Genomic DNA, 19,642 nt, shown 5'->3' on the forward strand with positions numbered 1-19,642 from the left:
TATTGAATATGTATTTTAATATGTCTTTTACTTCAACATAATTAACCGTGTAACTAAATTGTTCTTTATACCAAATAATAGGGGCTAGACAACAAAATATATTTGGTTGATAAAAAGTTGTGGTCATAAATGTTACTCCACCCCATATCAATCCTAATGTATTACATGGACACACCCATGCAGTACTCCGTTACTTTATATTTACTAGTTAATTAGGTATGACAATTATTGTGAGAATATATATATATTTAATAATTTATCATAAATGAGTAGCCACCTCTAAGGTACATCACCAGTTTTCAGTGTCATAACTATAGTTAAGATTGTTTTTATTTGTATCAAAATTCAATGGTGAATGCATAATATAGACACTCCCACATATTTTCGGAGTCATACCTTAGCAGTGAATGGAGCTAAGATGTTACAATTCTATCTATACATGTATTCTAATATATGATTTACTTTTATCCACGTTGTCAGTTTTAACGGGATAGAAAAACTATCATTAGTTTTAATATATATTTTAGTTGAAATTCTATGTTGATCTTTGTTGATGACCTTTTGAATTAACGTGATATAATCAATGTTGTACAGTAATTACATTTTCCTTTATACCAATTGGTGGGAAATGTATTATTCTATACTTTAATACTAAAAACAAGTATATTTAGTTGGTAAAATTTGTGGGCATAAATATTATCCCCCACCCCATATTATTCAACCAAATTTTAATGCTGTACAAAAACTGCTACCTATTTTTGATGTCGGTTTACAGGCACTAGAAACCAGTAATTGCTTGAGTAACAAGGCATTTATTGAAGATTAGACATAAAGGTAACTAAAAAAAATGACAGGTATAAAGCAGGGTTGGGGTGGGGGGGGTGCACCTTTTCGGTTCGTGGCGCCTGGAGCAACAACTCAAGTAAGCCTCTTCGTCTATAAGTCTTTTGTGAGAGTCGAGCTCCCATCCTCACTAAGGGTTCAAGAATGGAGGCGTTTAGATGTTTTCAAACTATAACCTGATGATGCACTCAAAGGGAATGTTGTGCTCTTGCATTTCCTGTTGGTGGTAATCGATTATCAGGGTGAATTTTGCCACTAGCTGCTTTCTTCTGATACTTAAAGCTTGTTCCCACTTTGCGGAAAACCTGCCGCAACGCAACGTAAAGAAATGCTCCTTCGGCAATTTCGTATCTCCCTCCTTCAACAATTTTTTTAGCAGATAGGCCTTTAAGCCCTAGATCTAGGTGCGTTTAATCAATTATACAGTTTACATTTATTTAATTATTAATATAACCATTATCTAATAATACTGCCCCTAGGCCTCATTTTGAAATGTACTGTTTTATTGTATTGATTTGGCATATTAAACTAGATATTTATTTAGTTTAACATTGTTTGCTTAATGTTTAAATACAAATTGTATAACATTTTCATGTTTTTGTAAATATAGGATTTAAATTTTGTTTATGCAGATCTGTATAACAAGTAGCATAAGTATATTTCCATATAACATGATTAAAAATACTGTACATTAAAACAATTAAAATAAAAGCTAAAATGAGAGTCGAACAGAGTGCTAGACTCAGAAAAATATTTAAATCCATGTAATATCAGGGGTGTCGCCAGGATTTGTACGACGGGGGCGACGGGAGGAAGGTCCGATGTCTCTGACGGGTGGCCCATCTTCGACGAAAAGAAAGTAGGCGTGGTCGGACGTCGCTCAAAATCTCTCGAAATATGGCAATTAAAGGGTTTCAAATGCTTATTAAATTGTAATCGATTTTTTCTACTAATAGGCCTACGTAGAAAATACATTTACATTTATATTTTTCTCCCCAACGGGAGGGGGACCATATCTCCCCAACGCGGCCCTCCCCGGTCCCCCTCTGGGCGTCACCCCTGTGTAATACTATATATAATTAGCTGTTTTTGAAGAAAGGTTGGGTAAGATGCGTTGCATATAAATATTCATGTTTACAGTATTATACAGATAGGCATATGCAATGCAGTAGAAGAGCACTGTCGAAGACCCATCCTCGACGAAAAGAAAGTTGGTGTGGTCGGACGTCGCTCAAAATCTCGCGTAAATATGGCAATTAAGGGGTTTCAAATGCATATTTAATCGATTTTAGAGTCTACTAATAGGCCTACGTAGAAAATACATTTACATTGTTTTTCTCCCCAACGGGAAGGGGGAGGGGGCATATCTCCCCAACGGGGACCTCACTAGTCTCTCTCCGTGCGTCACCCCTGTGTAATATATAAAGTTGTTTTTGAAGAACGGTTGAGTAAGATGCGTTGCATATAAGAATTAATGTTTACAGTATTGTATACAGATAAGCATATGCCATGCAGTAGAGCACCGTCACAGCGTCTCTATCGAGACCAGGCTAGGCTATAGAATGTAGGTTATGAAAATAATAGTAGCAGCAACATCATTGATAAAAGCAGCCAATAATAATTATTATTTATAGGAGTGATGTTTTGCCCTACCTGACGTGTAATCGTACTGAATACTCAGTACGTCCCCAAATACTAGCGAAAAAAATTCGCAAGTCCAGCTGTTTGGATTGCACATTTAGGTCATTTGAATTGAAACTCTGGTTGGATATTTGCTTATGTAAAGAGCACATTCGGTATCTATATACTAATTCTGCTAATCGCTGTAACTTCACCTATCTCCTCTGAAACCTTGTGGAGTGTGCTGCGGACATTGTTAAAAAGGGGAACATAGTGATGAAGAGAAATCAGGAGGGAAAACCGACTAATTTAGATACAGTACTTATTTTTTAAAGATATACGGTAAAATCATCAGTCAAAAACACAGGAAAATACCTCAAATTAATAGTTCATAAAAATAATCAAATAATTTATTATTAGCTTTTAACGAGAAACAGATCGAAAAATGAGTAGGCCTATTGTTTACATTAATTTTAACACAACTTAAATTTATTACTAGCCAATTTAAGGATCTATGTAAATGAACAGGAAAGTTATTATTTAACTGTATGAAAATTGAGGGGAATTGTGTTTATTTTCTCCTGCACATTTTTAATTTGAAGTTAGAACTTGCTTATATATACAATTTAAGCAATTCAAATGTGAAATTGAAAAAAATCCCTTTTTTACTTCATCACTGTACAGCTTTAAATAACTTCATCACTGTACAGCTTTGTTTGATCGATATAAGTTTTAAGCTGTGATTTGTATTCTAATAAATATACTTATCTCTACTCTACGCTCAATTGTTTGATTGCAGCTTTGAAAAAAAAATGATATATCGCAGTTTGATAGCAATTTTGACCTCATATTTTGAGGTAATGAATTGGTTATCAGTCCTTTTATATTATTTTCTTGGTTTTTTTTTTATTACTTAAAGTTTAACTTGAAAAATATTATAATAAAATAATAAATATGTGTTATATGCTCTGGTTAAAACAGGATAATTAAAATATACATTTATGGGGAATAAAATAAATTATTAATTATAATAATAATTTATTCCTTTTTTAAATAGCAACAGCAAAGTTTTTAAAATCCTCATTAATATAACAATTTAATAAATATAATAAATTTCAAGCCCAATGCATTTTACAACAATAATAATTTTCTCTTAATTCATGGACAAACTTACAAATAATAGTTAGACAGCCGTCTCTTGAGATAATTCAAACACAAACAAACACACAAAGTCAATAAAAGACACCTCAGAAGTCGGGAAAGCTCATTTCCCGCCATTTAGGAATCAAAATTTTCCAGAGGGAGAACCCCTGCACCCCCTTTCTTTTTGAGATTTATCGATACTTGAAAAAAGAATACGTATGCAACTCATTTTTTTATGTATACACTACCGATTCACATGTACAAAAATCTTGCCAAATGTAACCAAAAGTATCATTTTACGGCACGTGTGAAAGAACCTCCGTGTAATATCTTTGTAAAATCTTGGAATGTCTCGGTAATCTTCCGAGATATAGCATGGATGGATCTGCGCATGCGCAGGAATTTCAACGCAACAACAATCTGACAGCGTGACCACTGCTTGGGTATTTACCCAAGATCTTGAGTATCTTGACTTGGTCTTGGGTTCTTGGGTAATCCGTTAAAATCCTTGGGTATTTTATTTTTACTAAAAAAATTAAATATTTTTGTCATGAGGAAGAATTAAAATGTAACAAAGTATATTTCAGTCCATTCAAGTAAGCAAAACTCAACGAAGTGCACATAACATTGTTCAGAACATGCGTTCAGAATTGTTTATAATTTGTGATTTGCGTTGCCATTGATCTTATCTAATTAATGCATTACATAATAAAACTTGATCACTGATCTACTGATAACACTGGCCGACTGAGGGCGTATTTTTCTGTTCGTATTATCACCTCATGAATAATAATTTTAATAACTAACACAAACAATTACAATAAAAATTGGTTTATAAATTAAAATAAAAGGGAAACTATACATGCGAAAAACACGTATTTTTCAAATTTTTAATGCATTTTCTGGAAGCTTGGGTAATTTTTGCTGAATCTTGAGTAATTTCGACCCAGTCATTGGCTATATCAAAAATTGTGAGTGGTCACGCTGTCTACTGTGTTTTTACGGGGTTCTTTGAATTTTCTTCCTTCTGCAGACGATTCCGATCCACTAGAACTAGATAGGCCTAGTTTTTTTCCAATGATGGATGAATTACCCTTGTTATCGATGTTAATTAGTAATGGTAGAAAAAGAAGATATACATAAATGAACGTCGGGATGGTGTTAGTACTATTAGTATTATCAAGAGTCGACAGAAACTTCGGAAGCTAGGCCTAGTTTAGTAGTAGTACAGCAGTTGTTAATGGCATTGATTGCTTCGAATGTTACTGTGATGGTGAGTCCGTCTGTGAATAAACACGGAATAAATTTTATACGCCCTTGTCACTTAGCTTACAGACGCGTGTGAATGATACCTCGGTAGGAATAACTCGGGAGATGGCTCGGTTACAATTTTTAACTTTTCGTTAAATTTCACGTGTGAATATATGGTATTACTGTAATAAGAATGACAAAAATTAACTTGACCATTTTCAAGAAGTGAAAACTTTGAATTTTAAAGAATTTTAAATTAAAGTCACTTCAGAAGTCGTGAAAGCTCATTTCCCTCCAGTGAGAACCTGAATCCCCCTTTCACGTTGGGTTTCATTGATTCATGGAATCGTTTTCAAGAGGGGGAAACCTACCTTCGTTGTGTACTGCAAGCATTAATACATAAATTACATACTATCATTTTTATTCTGCATGTAATATTTAATTATGTTATGATTAATAGTTCATAAAATTAGAATTTAATTATTTGACCAAATTTATATATTTTTTTCCAGAATTATAATAATTAAATGAACAATTAAATATTTTGATATTTATGGTGCATTTATATTTTTTCATCCTAAATCTAATTAATGCAATTTATTTTACTATAGAAATTTTGAAGAAAATTTAGACATTGCACCTCTGCAGCAAGTGGACCAGACCTGCTTGGCTGAATGGCGACTTTTGCTTCCTCTACTTCCTCTACTGATTGGTGAGTGTGCTAGAAAAAACTTTGTGAATTTTCTTATTGTAAATTTCATGTCCATTGCAAATTGCTTTGTGGGATAAATAACTTTATATTTTCCCTTTCCACTGGACTTAAAAATAACAAAATATTTTCCACTCTATAGCTTATTGCTCTAATTTCTTATTCTTTCAGATTGTAGCAACTGGTGATTAGGCAATTGAAGCTTTCAATTAAAAATAACTTTAAATATTTTCATTTTTCACTGGATGTGTAAATGTTTCAATTAAAAATTAACTAAATATTTTCCACTCTATAGCTTATTGCTCTAATTTCTTATTCTTTCAGATTGTAGCAACTGGTGATTAGGCAATTGAAGCTTTATTTCAAATAAATATTTTTTGTAATTCATTTTTCACTGGATGTGTAAATGTTTCAATTAAAAATTAACTAAATATTTTCCACTCTATAGCTTATTGCTCTAATTTCTTATTCTTTCAGATTGTAGCAACTGGTGATTAGGCAATTGAAGCTTTCAATTAAAAATAACTTTAAATATTTTCATTTTTCACTGGATGTGTAAATGTTTCAATTAAAAATTAACTAAATATTTTCCACTCTATAGCTTATTGCTCTAATTTCTTATTCTTTCAGATTGTAGCAACTGGTGATTAGGCAATTGAAGCTTTCAATTAAAAATAACTTTAAATATTTTCATTTTTCACTGGATGTGTAAATGTTTCAATTAAAAATTAACTAAATATTTTCCACTCTATAGCTTATTGCTCTAATTTCTTATTCTTTCAGATTGTAGCAACTGGTGATTAGGCAATTGAAGCTTTCAATTAAAAATAACTTTAAATATTTTCATTTTTCACTGGATGTGTAAATGTTTCAATTAAAAATTAACTAAACAAAAAAAAAAGCGCCCTCGAATAGAAAAAGGCCCTAAATATGACTAAGTTATTTGGCCACAATAATCTGTCCGGTTCTGATAAAAATAGTGAAGAAAATCGCCCTAAATAGCCATTTTAATTCAAAGTTTTTTAGGGTCTCTTAACTGTCAATGGCAGTAAGCGCCCTCTAACATCCAAGTTTTTCAGAATACTGTAGCATAAAAACTGGCTATTAGAGGGCACTACCACCTTATTAATTAAATTAATGACAAATAAGCGACCACCGAAAAACGTTGAACTAAAATGGCTATAGAGGGCGGTTTTCAGCACCACACAGGACCCCTTTAAATAATTTTAGAGACCCTGGAAATTTTGGCTTTCTATCGGAGGGCGCCCTTCAGCACCACTTTTAATAGGTGAAGGAAAAATTAGCCTTTTTCTATTGGAGGGCGCTTTTTTCATCTTACCTGCATCCATCAGTCAAGCCATCAGTTTTCAAACTTGAACAGCAAAGAAACACCAACACACTACTGATTTTTTTTTTCTATTATCTTCGTAACCAAAATCGCGTAATGAAAATTATTAGGCATCAACAATGCATTATATGGAAAGTTAAAATGCAAGTAAAATAGTAGTTTTCTGGTTCTCTTAGTATTAATCAGTTCATACCTTCTGTACAATAAAGCAATTGTCGTCTTGATGCTGCAACAACTTACCTGCAACAACATCTACCAGTCTTCAAACTTGAACAGCAAAGAAAAGTCAACACACTACTTTTATTTTTTATTATCTTCATAACCAAAATCACATAATGTAAATATTAGTCATCAACAATTCATTATATAGAAAGTTAAAATGCTCTGCTAGTAATCATAGTAGTTTTCTGGTTCTCTGGTCTGATTGTAATTAACCAGTTTATATCTTCTGTACAATATACTCAGTTTTTTTTCAGAATTAAGCAACTGTTGTCTTAATGCTGCAACAAATACAACCGCTTTCACCGGGATTACGGCATCACAATATTCAGCAAGATGTTAGCAAAACTTCTGTATTTTATTAGTCATGGCAAATTAAATTAAATTAAATTGCCTATATTAGACAAAATTAATTATAATAGGTTTCTTTTCCTTTTCTTCTGCAGCAGTACTTTTCCTGTCTTGCAACTGTGTTGTTGCATCCACCAAAAATAGATTCTAAAAAATTAGACACAAACACGAATTAAACAAAATTAAAGGTAACAATAAAGTTAATAATTTCATAAAGCTTCAGTATAGTTCACTTAATACTTACAGTATTATTATTTCTTTGATGTATCAAAAGTTACTTATCATCTTGCAGAGAGTTGTTTGTCTGTCTGCAAAACGTATAAAACAATATAAAAAAATATAAAACAGGTATTGTTTTTGTATTCTCAGTGACTTTCACAAATATTCGTTTGGGAAAGCGCAAGCTCAGTGTTGTAGTGGTTAAGCACCAGGCTAGTTATCTGGTGTGTAAATCCCATTTCCATGTATCAGTGAGTACTGCAATGTCATTCAATGCCGTTTTTTTTTATGTTAGGAATGTTTTAGTTCATCATACTGAATGCTCAGCATGTTCCATAATACAGTACTTGCAAATAAAATCATTTGGGTAGGAATTGAACAACTGAGCTTATGCTATAGTGGCTTTGTGTTGAATCTGATTTAAGCAAAATAAATCTTGCAAGAGTCCAATTTCCAAGTAGCATCAAGTAAGCCTACTGTGATGCTTTTCAATTATTTTATTTTATTCCGAACACCATCAAATATAATTCTCACAAACAGTATTGTGTTGCCCCATCAATATGCACCCTTGTCAAACAGGCATGATTTCATATGCTTTGACACTTTAACATTGACTGGATGCTCCCATACCTTCCTTTACCAGGATTATCGCAATATTCAGTAAATATTCTAACAAAACTTCAGTACACTTTTCACGACTTGCCACATGGGTCATGATCTGTTGCTTCATTTGCCAAAAAAAAAAAAAAGATAACAAGAAACAGTAAGGTTGAGACATGATAATTTTAAGGAACGAAGAAATTATATCATCAGTCAGAAGATTCAATGGACTTGCTTTATTATTTGTTTTTTGTTTTATGGGGTAGAAATAGGGAAGGTCCCACCACTACAGTTAGGCATTATCTCAGACCTCCATGGCTGTTTTACGTAGGACATGGCTGGCGCAACCGAGGGACTGGAGCCCCCACTTTTTGGCAGAAAATATATCATGTCTATGGAGATTTTTTTATGAATAATTTTCATCAGCGCAGACCTGCCAACCATTTGAGTCATGGAAATCTGTAGGTTTTTTAAGAATCTTAAAAATCAGGAGATTTTTCAGCGTCTACAAGTATATAAAATGTACAGGCCTGCCTGATCACATAAAAAATCCTTTTCGAAACAAGCCGCGTTCGTCCGCCCGAGACTATTTCCACCATGCCATGCACACCTACAAAGAAACTGACTCGTATTGTTTGATAACGGAACTTAAAAGTCTAAAAAAAACTATTTCACTTAATACTTACAGTATTATTATTTCTTTGATGTATCAAAAGTTACTTATCATCTTGCAGAGAGTTGTTTGTCGTCTGCAAAAAAAATATAAAACAGTTATTGTTTTTGTATTCTCAGTGACTTTCACAAATACTGATTTGGGAAAGCGCAAGCTCAGTGTTGTAGTGGTTAAGCACCAGGCTAGTTATCTGGTGTGTAAATCCCATTTCCATGTACCAGTGAGTACTGTAATGCCATTCAACGCCGTTTTTTAATATTAGGAATGGTTTAGTTCATCATACTGAATGCTCAGCATGTTCCATAATACTTGCAAATAAAATCATTTGGGTAGGAATTGAACAACTGAGCTTATGCTATAGTGGCATTGGGTCATGGAAATCTGTAGGTTTTTTAAGAATCTTAAAAAATCTTGAGATTTACCGAAAAATCTGGAGGTTTCCAGAATTAACCAAAAGATGATTCAAGACACCAAAAAAGTCACTTCACTACATAGAGCTATTAAACAACTAGAGTGCTGACAAGATGGCGAAGCAATGCAGAGTTATGTATGTGTACCATCCAAGATGGCCGTCGTAGTAAAACGCCACCTTCAGGCTTAGTATACATATTATTACCATAAATAAGCCATCTGACTGACTATTATTTCATTAATGATAATGAGTAATGGTAATAACAAATTATTAAACTATTGTAGCCAAAACAATGCCAAGTGGAGCATCTTATTCAAAAATAAAGTACTAAGGAACGAAAATTAAAATCGTGTACATTACACCCATACACCACAACGCTCGAGTTTCAAAAATACGAGTAACTAGCGCTGTACTGAACTTTCTGTGTAAATTGAGGGCGCAATTGCAAATGATGGTGCTTAGGTGAAATTTGATTGGCTAAATCTATGGCAGCCATCTTGGATGGTACACACACACAGCTCTGCGTATTTCGAACGTCGAATACATTGCAGTTAGCGCTCTAGTATTCTTATTATATCTCTATGCTTCAATACAAATCATTGGCCGTTGGTGGCGAAATTCAAATTGAAAATGGCTGCTTGTTTATTGCATACAATGAATAATAACGATCAAATTATGCATAAATCGGAGTATTTTTTGGGGAGGGGGTGGCCTGTGAAATCGGGTGAAAATTACATTCGATCGGGAGAATTGGAGATTTGTTTAAATATCGGGTGACTCGACCGATCGGGTGAGTTGGCAGGTCTGTCAGCGTGTACAAGTATATAAAATGCACAGGCCTGCCTAATCACATCAAAAATCCTTTTCGAAACAAGCCGCGTTCGTCCGCCCGAGACTATTTCCACCATGCCATGCACACCTACAAAGAAACTGACTTGTATTGTTTGATAACAAAACTTAATAGTCTAAAAAAAATACAAATTGCAATTGTTTTATTTAACACATACAATACATAGGCCTACTTCGTTTTGTTGATACGGACATCACAAATATATCTCATAATCATAAAACAATGGCGTTTTTTTGGTGGCTAAAATACAGCTTGTCCACAATATCCGTCGTCAACTCATCTCAAGTGGTTCTCCGGAATTCACAAATTACTACAAAGGTGGGTGCGTCCAGGATATTAGGTGAAAATGGCCACAAGAATTACTAAAGTTAAATTATTGGAATAAATAATCTTTATCCAAGGGTATAAATAGAGATTATATATTTGCACATTGACGTGTACACAGACACATACGAAAGGCATCGAAATTATATAAAAACATTAAAAAGGATATTGACTTGGAAAACATTTAAGGATAAAAACACAGGAAAGTACAAAAAGCAACTTATGTCCACCGTGGTCCCCAAATGAGAATACTAAAATACCAGAAAAATAATAATAGAACTATAAATATGGAAACAATACAATAAATACATTTTATAAATACTAAAGGAAATTCAATTTTGAAACATCATCAAATTTAAACTGTATTGTATTATGAAGTTCAGATATATAATGGTCCTTCATGAGTTCCTAACAGTACCATTATTAAGAGTGTTTTTCATCTTGCTAGTCAGTTGTCCAGGTAACACAAAACAAATACCTGTGGAAACTGGCAATCTCTTATTAAATTGTACAAGCTGCGCTCATAATAGAAAGAAAATGCCCACATGTAGGCGTTACCTGACAACCCTCTTCATCTATGCAGCAGCAGCAATGATGCTACTTTCCTTTCAACCTATGTCTGGTTTATATTCATCCACTTCGGGATCTTCGTTACTACCTTCTTCATGGAAACTAGATTTCGGTTGACATGTCTTGGAATAAAATAAGCCGGCACATTTGTCTGTAATGCCTGCAAGTTCTGGCAACGTGTCCAACTCCTATAACAATTATTATTGGATTAGACAATGTTAAAAAGTAACAATTTTTTCCAATACCTACTGTACTTGACACAAATAACAAGTTACAGGAGTGGGTTAGCTTACCATTTGAGATGGGAATGGAGCTCTCACACTAGGGTGTACTGGTTTTGTGGTTGCATTTAGTACGGCTTTTAAAACTGGATTCCTAATGCGAACATTTCTAAACAGGCTTCAACGTACTACTTCGGAATTTCAGCTATAGCATTAAAAAAAGGTTCTCGGCTGACTTTTCCAAAGTAAAAGTACCTATACTCACGTCAACATCCATCTGTAAACTGTTCTCGTAGCAAAATGTCATAACTAGTCTGCATCTGCTAATTATATCCATCTAGTCAAAACATTTTTCAAATTGGCGCAAATTAATGCCCACTTTCTCCAGCTTCAGGTCATGCAAGATGTAGATGTTGAAACCCATCATGTCAACTGGAAATGCTTCAATAGAGCAGTTTAAGTAATCTGTAATCATTTTCTTCGACTGTAGATAACCTAAAATAAACTTAAAGAGATTTTCCTGTTAATAAAGAACTTAAAGAACCGGCCAAATCACGTGGCATACATTTCATGTCGTTTTAAATAAGAATCCAGATCATTCTTACCTTCATTAAATGCTGGTCTGCTTGCCTTAACTTTGGATGATTTAGTTTCGGGGACACGTAATATTCTGCCCGACTTAGGTTTGTTTTTTTCATCAGTGTGCTTGTATAGTATTATTTCCTGGACGAGTAGTCCCCAAATATGTCACACAGCCTCTCAGAAGCTATCTGACAAAGATCCGAACATACTCAAGAGACACAAAAGTTCACAACACAAATAATTATCAAATATGTTTACTGATATATTTCTGAGAAAGTGCACCCACCAGCCTAGCGTTGGGGAATCAAGTGGGGCCGATGAATATAACACAATCTTAGGGGGTACATTTTTTGCGATCAGTGTTTTCTTTTTTTTTTTTTTTTTTTTTTTGGCTTTCTAAAAGGAATGGGACAGTAAATCCTCCCCCTGAATTCCATCATCATTAACATATGTTTTCAATCATCTCATTACCAAAGCAGTTAACAAATAATAATGGTTTAGCATCAATGCTGTAACACTACAACTTTATCCGTCGGACCTTCCAAAACTTTAAAGAAATATTATAATAATTTGTTCACGATTTCAAAATTTTCCTTATGGCCTTTTAGCTCTATCACATTAGATTTAATCATCTACAATATATATATATATATATATACATATATATATATATATATTAGTACGGTAGTTGAAATGACAACAAGGCATGTAGACTGTATATATATATGTATATATGTATACATATATATACATATTATATATATAGTATAATGTGTTATTTAGTATTTTCTTATTCTGTATTTAATGTGTTGGACCACAATGGAAATACGTTATAGAATTTTAAACAAATGAAATAAACAATTAGCCTATATAATAATAATAATAATAATAATAATAATAATAATAATAATAATAATAATATTTATTTGACATTACACTTTTACAACAACCTTAAATACTGAATAAAAAATGATTTCATGAGAAAATTGTATCTTTTATTTAGCAATTATAAAGTCATGATTTCGCGGTTCACATTTTTGTACCAACTAAAAATAACAAAATAATCAGCCTGGTAATTATTAATAATAATAATAATAATAATAATAATAATAATAATAATAATAATAATAATAAAACTTAAAAAACTTTATAAAAACTTATAAAGCGCCTATTAAAGTTAAAAAATAACTGCGCTAGGAGAAAAATTTAAAAACAGCAGTAGAAGAATTTCTTGAACTGATTAGCCAATGGAGGTTTTTTAGAATCCGGGTGAAATGAGGGAATTTCCTAGACATAGTGATAACACGGGCGGCAGAGTTCTAAAGAAGTTGAAGAAGCCTATGGTTACCAGAAGGCAAACCAAAAAGAAGCTAGTTACAAAAATCAATCTTAGATGTAATAAATGCATGTATTAATGTTGCAGTAGCAGAAGATGTAAGATAGGGCCTAATAGAACGGATTCTACGAAGATGGAAATAACCAGACTTACAGATAGACGAAATATAATTAGAGAAATCCAAATGCTTGTCAAAAATGACTCCAAGATTTCGAACATTATCAGAGGGGCTTAGAATAGTATCATTGCAGTTAATTTGAATATTAGAGACAGGCACAATCTACTTTAGAGAAGTAACAATAAGTTTAGTCTTACAAGTTTCATGAGTCAGGACTACTCATAAATTACAGTTAAACAGGATTCAAACAAGGTAATAGTTGCCTTGATGTCATTATCCTCGATGATTAATGCCTAAATTTCACTACAATCACGTAAAACATTATAATGAGCGATTACCATTGTTATAAAATTTTCGATACCAATTATAAAAATTTCGATACCAATATCGCTCCGAGTATCTTTCCTATTCTTCCTTCATTCTATTTCTTTTTTTTTGTATAGATTCACTAAATTTGTATAACTTATTAATGATTAAATAAGTTTTTAATTTAAATGTTGAGATTAAACCTAAATTATCAATAATAATTAATACTAACATATACTTAATACACATTTCCTATATTCAAAACCGAAGTTAGTTCTGGTCTTGTGCCAATGTCGGTCACTTAGCTTTCGTCGTTAAGGCTTCTACGAATGGATGTCCGTTGTGGAGCAGGAAATCAAGTAGTCCCTTCCAAGCACCACATGATTATAAATCGACGGGAAATATACCGATAGCTAATCATACTAAAATCAACGAAAACCTTGAAATAAAGAGATTCAGAGGCAAATATGAGAAGCAGAAAAACATGACGAAACAGTTTTAAAAAAAGATCATAACCAAAAAGAGGCGAAAAAATATGATTAGAAAAATTTAGTACACTTGTGGTTGGTGAATAATAATAAGGTGCGGAAAAATTGTAGACTATTTTCTTTGCACATTAGGAACTATTAAATTCAGGTACAAGAAATCATATTTCATAAATTACTATCTTTATGTCTTATGATAACGCTTTAATTAATTGTACCTTGCTTGATGAAGTTGTATTATTTTAGGTACAACCATGTTAATGTATGATTTATAGATAAGATTGATAAACTTTAGTTTATTATGTTAATTATTTTGAATACTCAGTGTAAAAAGTTTGGTCTCATGGTCCAGTTATAGCTTATTAAAGATTGCTTATTAAAAAAACCCTAATTTCAAATATCTAATACTGTAATAACTAAAAATTATGAAATACAGATTAGTACAAGTAAAACAACTTTTACTTGTACTAGCTCTGGACGTATGGGCATTTATAATGCGCCTCTTCCCTTGAGGTCATATAAGGCAGTTCTTTTCCCTGATCATTGGGTCCACGTGTTTTAACCCTTTCACTGTGCATACCCGGTAGTAACGGGTAGGGAAAAAATGTAGTAGTTGAATTGCGAGTCTCCGGTAGTACCGGGTATTTGAAAATAATCTTTTAAATATCAGCCTGGAGTGCACGCGCCCTCTATAGTTTTTTTTAACAATCGATGATTTCCACGTTGAAAATCGTGTGGTATAGGCTGTAAAATGGCGGGGAAATGGCCTCACAACAGGCGATACGATGTAAAAAAATTATGGACCAGATCTTTTTTAAATTGATTGATACTAATAATGAAATATAATGTTTGTTTTGATATTACAAAAGGCAACCAATACTTAAACTGATGTATTTACAAGACATATCCATTGTGCTAACACTAATTAGACCAGGTTATACATAATGATTTCTGCGAGGAATGTTTAACTTATATTTTCCGTTTAATCATATTACACAATAGGAGATTTTTATTCTGCAATATCCAAACAAAATGTATAGGCTGTAAAATGGCGGGGAAATGGCCTCACAACAGGCGATACGATGTTAAAAAAGTTATGGACCAGATCTTTTTTAAATTGATTGATACTAATAATGAAATATAATGTTTGTTTTGATATTACAAAAGGCAACCAATACTTAAACTGATGTATTTACAAGACATATCCATTGTGCTAACACTAATCAGACCAGGATATACATAATGATTTCTGCGAGGAATGTTTAACTTATATTTTCCGTTTAATCATATTACACAATAGGAGATTTTTATTCTGCTATATCCAAACAAAATTTAAATGACGATGTTTCTGATACTCTATTGTATGAAAATTTTAACCCTGTAAACTTTAATAGAGAACTTCAGGATAATAATGCTTCAAATAACTTTAATAATTATCCTTCCAATTACACTATGCCGAATTTAAACTCACAATTCCAAAACCTAAGTTAGCCATATTACACATCAATGCTCGTAGTACGAGGAATACATTTGATGGTTTATATGATCTTCTTGGAACATGGGAACAAAATGTTAGTTGAAAGAACATGAATATTCTCTGTACCAACTACCACAATACAAATTATTTCACTCTGAACAAAAATCAAAACAGGGTGGTGGTGTTGCGCTATACATAAACGATAATTACTATGTTAGAACTAGACATTATGATGCCCTTAAACAAATTGCTAAGAATGTGAATCTGTTGAAGTACAAAATGGATATAGCAAAAATATTGTTTTTGGTGTAATCTATAGACCGCCTGGGAATAATGCACTTTCATTTGTTGAAAATTTTGACAATTTGCTACAGCAAATCACTGCTGAAAACAAAGAATGTTACGTCATAAAGAATGTTACTTAATCATTAAAATCATGAGGGCTACTTGGGAGATTGTAGATGCAATCACGTCATCCTATTGGTATTCCTTAATAAATAAGCCAACAAGCTTCTTCAACGGCTGCCCTTATAGATAATATTATCACTAATGTCATTGATGGAAAAACTGAAGAGGGCATTTCGATAACGATCTAAATGACCACCTTCCAATATACTCCATCACTGACATTAAAACAAAAAAATTACCACAGTATAACAATACTTAACAAGTAATAAATAATCTAACTCTCAACAAACTTTATCTCTTTAAAGAAAAATTGGACTCCATCTACAATAAAAGAAACGCTTTATTGTTTTACTTCTAAGCTCAATGAGCACATTATTAAGAATATTCTTATTTGAAATACTCATACTAAAATAAAATTATTCAAAGAAACCCATGGATTACGAACTGTATTCTAAAATCTATTAAACGCAAAATCTCCCTTTACCGAAAATTATCGAATCGCGAACTACTGTTGACCATAATAAATATAATAAATGTCGCAATATTCTCATCAAAGTGCTCCAGGTTGCCAAGATACATATTACTACAATAAATTTCAAACGCTTTCAAACAATGTTAAATGCACTTGGAAATTGATTAATTCTGTTTTACTGTAGGCAAATCGAACAAAGGATCCTTTCCTGATACCTTCAATATTAATAATTTAAACACTACTAAACCTAAATTAATTTCCAAAACTTTCAACTCGAACTTTACAAACGTTGGTGAAAATATAGCTAAATAGATTCCAACTGTTCCAAATTCAAACATTTCTGAATTTCTCCAGAACTGTACTAAATCAATGTTTACGAATCCAGTAGCACCGGAAGAAATTCGGCAAATTGTAATGAAATGTGATGATACTAGTCCTGGTTATGATTGAAATAAATCAAAGATTGTAAAACATTTTGCTATATTCATTATTGGTTCACTGACTCATATTATGAATTGTTCCATCACCCACGGTGTTGTCTTGGATGAAATGAAAGTAGTTAAAATTGTGCCAATCTATAAAAGTTGCGATCTTCAAAATAATGAAAATTATCGTCCTATATCAATTCTTGTTTTTCAGGTATTAGAACGTGTAGTAATATAATCGCCTTCTTAATTATCTTGAGATAAACAACTTTTTATCAAATAAACAATACGCTTTTAGACAAACCCGCTCCATTGACCTACCCTTAATCGAAATGGTTGAGGGGGATTACTGCAGGAATAAGGTCCACTGATACATTTCATTTTAACTATTGTACTATTATCTGGGGAAATTACAAAAAAAAAAGCTATGCGCATTGCTAATGGAAGTCATTACAATGCACATGCCCTCCCACTCTTCAGACATGCTCGGTACCAACTGTTTCTGATATATTTTGTAAAATACAAAACTTAATGTTCACGTATTAATCACTGAATAGAATTTTACTTTCGTATTTCAATATTATTTCCAATTGTGTGCTAACACTTATAACACACAAAATTGTGTATCTACAAACCGATATTTAGATCAGGACTAAGACAACATAGTGTTCGGTGGGTTGGAGAGGTTCATTGGAAAGAGTTTTGCGAAAAATATAAGCAAGTTTCAAGCATATCACTATTTAAAAAATTGATTATTTATTGCATATTAAAGTCATATGTCTAAATTTGAATAAATTAATTAATAAATCAAACATAATTTTGTTACATTATTACAATATTATCATTTGACTGAAAGAAATGTAATTTATAAATATTATTACTATTATTAAGCTTTTGCTATATTTAGGTCCCCACTTGTACTTATATTGTTTCTATTTTATATTGTGCGATTTAATGAAATAAAGAATAAATAATATTCCTTTTATGTATTTTCATCGATATCCAGTTAAAAAAAAACAGCGTTTCGTAAGAATTTCTTGGAGAAAAAGTAGTTTGTTTCACAGAATTTATGAAAAAGTAATATCCAATAGGGCCAAGGGGGTCACATGACCACCTAATTATGAAAAATTCCAAATTTCAATTTTCACCCCATAAGCCAACCTCTTGTCCACTCAAACAAAAGAAATTCAAAATAACCTCTTAGTATTTTTTTGGCATTATTTGAAATTCGCCTTTTTTCGTTAAAATAAAATAGACCAGCACAGGAGGTGTATTTACCTGCAGCAGTGAAAGGGTTAGGTGTTGCTGCTGGTAATCAGCGCAGGAGCAAACAACCCCACCAGGTACCCATTTTTACTCCTGGGTGGAAAGAAGCAATGGAGATAAAATTTCTTGCTCCAAGAAACAAACGAAAAAAAAAATCACACTCAAGTACTTAAAATCCACCTAAAATCATCTTATTTGCGTGCTAGCGCCCCAAACCTGTAGCCAGGTTTGGGGCGCTAGCATTTTCAGAAATGCCCTTTTAAATTACTATTAAAATGTACCATTTGCATGAAGTTGATGAAATAACTCAAAGTGCCCTTTCGTGAAAAATTAAATCCCGCCTCACCCAATCATAAAGCACCCACTTCACCTTTTCATGCTGCCCCCTTCCAATTACCCTCTCATTTCAAGACTCCTAGATGCACCACTGGACTGGCATTCAGATATTAGTTAATAAAATATTTTCTATTTATGTGGCCTACGAAGGAAATTATTGAATAGTAGTGCTCTATAATCACAACTGTTCTTGTCAAAATTACCCAGCTCATTCCGAGTTTATTTAAACCCCACCATGCCAACATGCACACACTCTACAAAGAAACCCACTCGTATTGTTTGGCGTAACGGGTATTTAAAATAAACTTTCAAGTTACAATTGATTATGCAACTTACCTTAGTAGTTTTGTTGATATATACATCACGGAAATACCCTATAAATTATCGAGTTTTTCTAGAATGCAGCCTATCAACCATATCCGCCATTGGTTCAAGTGGTTCTTTTGGTATTTTTGGCAGTCTACACAGGTGGTGCGTCCACAATATTAAGTGAAAATGGTCGGCCACAATAAGAACGCTGAAGCAAGTACTATCCCTGTATTATAAGTTATGAAAATGTATTAGTCCAGCATGCTTTTGTCAATTTTACTTGACACTGAAGCGTACAACTATATAAAAACACATTAAAAAGTCTGGTCTAAAAAACCCCAGCGTCCGTCAGAATGTATTTACACCATGCCATCCACACCTACATTGAAACTGACTCACATTATTGGGTAACGGAACTTAAAAATCTTTTAATACTTAGGCCTACCTTAGTAGTTTTGTTGATACGTAGATCACGAATATACCTTGGGCCTATAATCATAAACAAAATATGGTGTTACTTGTGCTAAAATACACCTTGTCCACCATTCCCGTCGTCACGTCAATTCAAGTCACGCGGTTCTCTGGAATTTCAAAATTCACGCTCCGCTACATACACAGGTGGTATTAAGTTCAGGATATTAGGTGAAAATGGCCACAGGACCACAACATTTTAATGCCGTTAATGGTCTTAAATAATAATAATGATAATGATAATAATAATAATAATAATAATAATAATAATAATAATAATAATAATAATAATAATAAA

At 32.7% G+C, this 19,642-nt stretch overlaps 2 long non-coding RNA genes across 5 annotated transcripts in view; one reads left to right on the forward strand and one right to left on the reverse strand.

Moving 5' to 3' along the window:
* LOC117110460 overlaps window positions 1–5,783 on the forward strand; it is a 15,348-nt gene extending 9,565 nt beyond the window's left edge. For both annotated transcript variants that reach the window (XR_004445697.1, XR_004445696.1), the window contains exons 3-4: window positions 5,469–5,569; window positions 5,738–5,783. This is a non-coding gene — a long non-coding RNA (uncharacterized LOC117110460). The remainder of the gene's footprint in view (window positions 1–5,468; window positions 5,570–5,737) is intronic.
* A 1,738-nt stretch (window positions 5,784–7,521) lies between these two features.
* On the reverse strand, window positions 7,522–19,450 carry LOC117110498. 3 transcript variants are annotated; one of them, XR_004445707.1, is made up of 9 exons: window positions 19,319–19,450; window positions 18,901–19,099; window positions 11,959–12,123; window positions 11,619–11,848; window positions 11,121–11,320; window positions 8,990–9,052; window positions 8,334–8,427; window positions 7,729–7,792; window positions 7,522–7,631 (listed from the first exon to the last, which is right to left on the reverse strand). It is a non-coding gene; the product is annotated as an uncharacterized LOC117110498 (long non-coding RNA). The 3 variants fall into 3 exon arrangements; XR_004445706.1 differs by having other exon boundaries at window positions 11,619–11,858; XR_004445705.1 differs by lacking the exons at window positions 11,121–11,320; window positions 11,619–11,848; window positions 11,959–12,123.
* Window positions 19,451–19,642: the final 192 nt, after the last annotated feature.

This window comes from Anneissia japonica, unplaced genomic scaffold (genome assembly GCF_011630105.1).
Source record: "Anneissia japonica isolate Jap-2015-1 unplaced genomic scaffold, ASM1163010v1 scaffold3040_len1308831_cov196, whole genome shotgun sequence".
In the NCBI taxonomy this organism is placed as follows: domain Eukaryota; kingdom Metazoa; phylum Echinodermata; class Crinoidea; order Comatulida; family Comatulidae; genus Anneissia; species Anneissia japonica.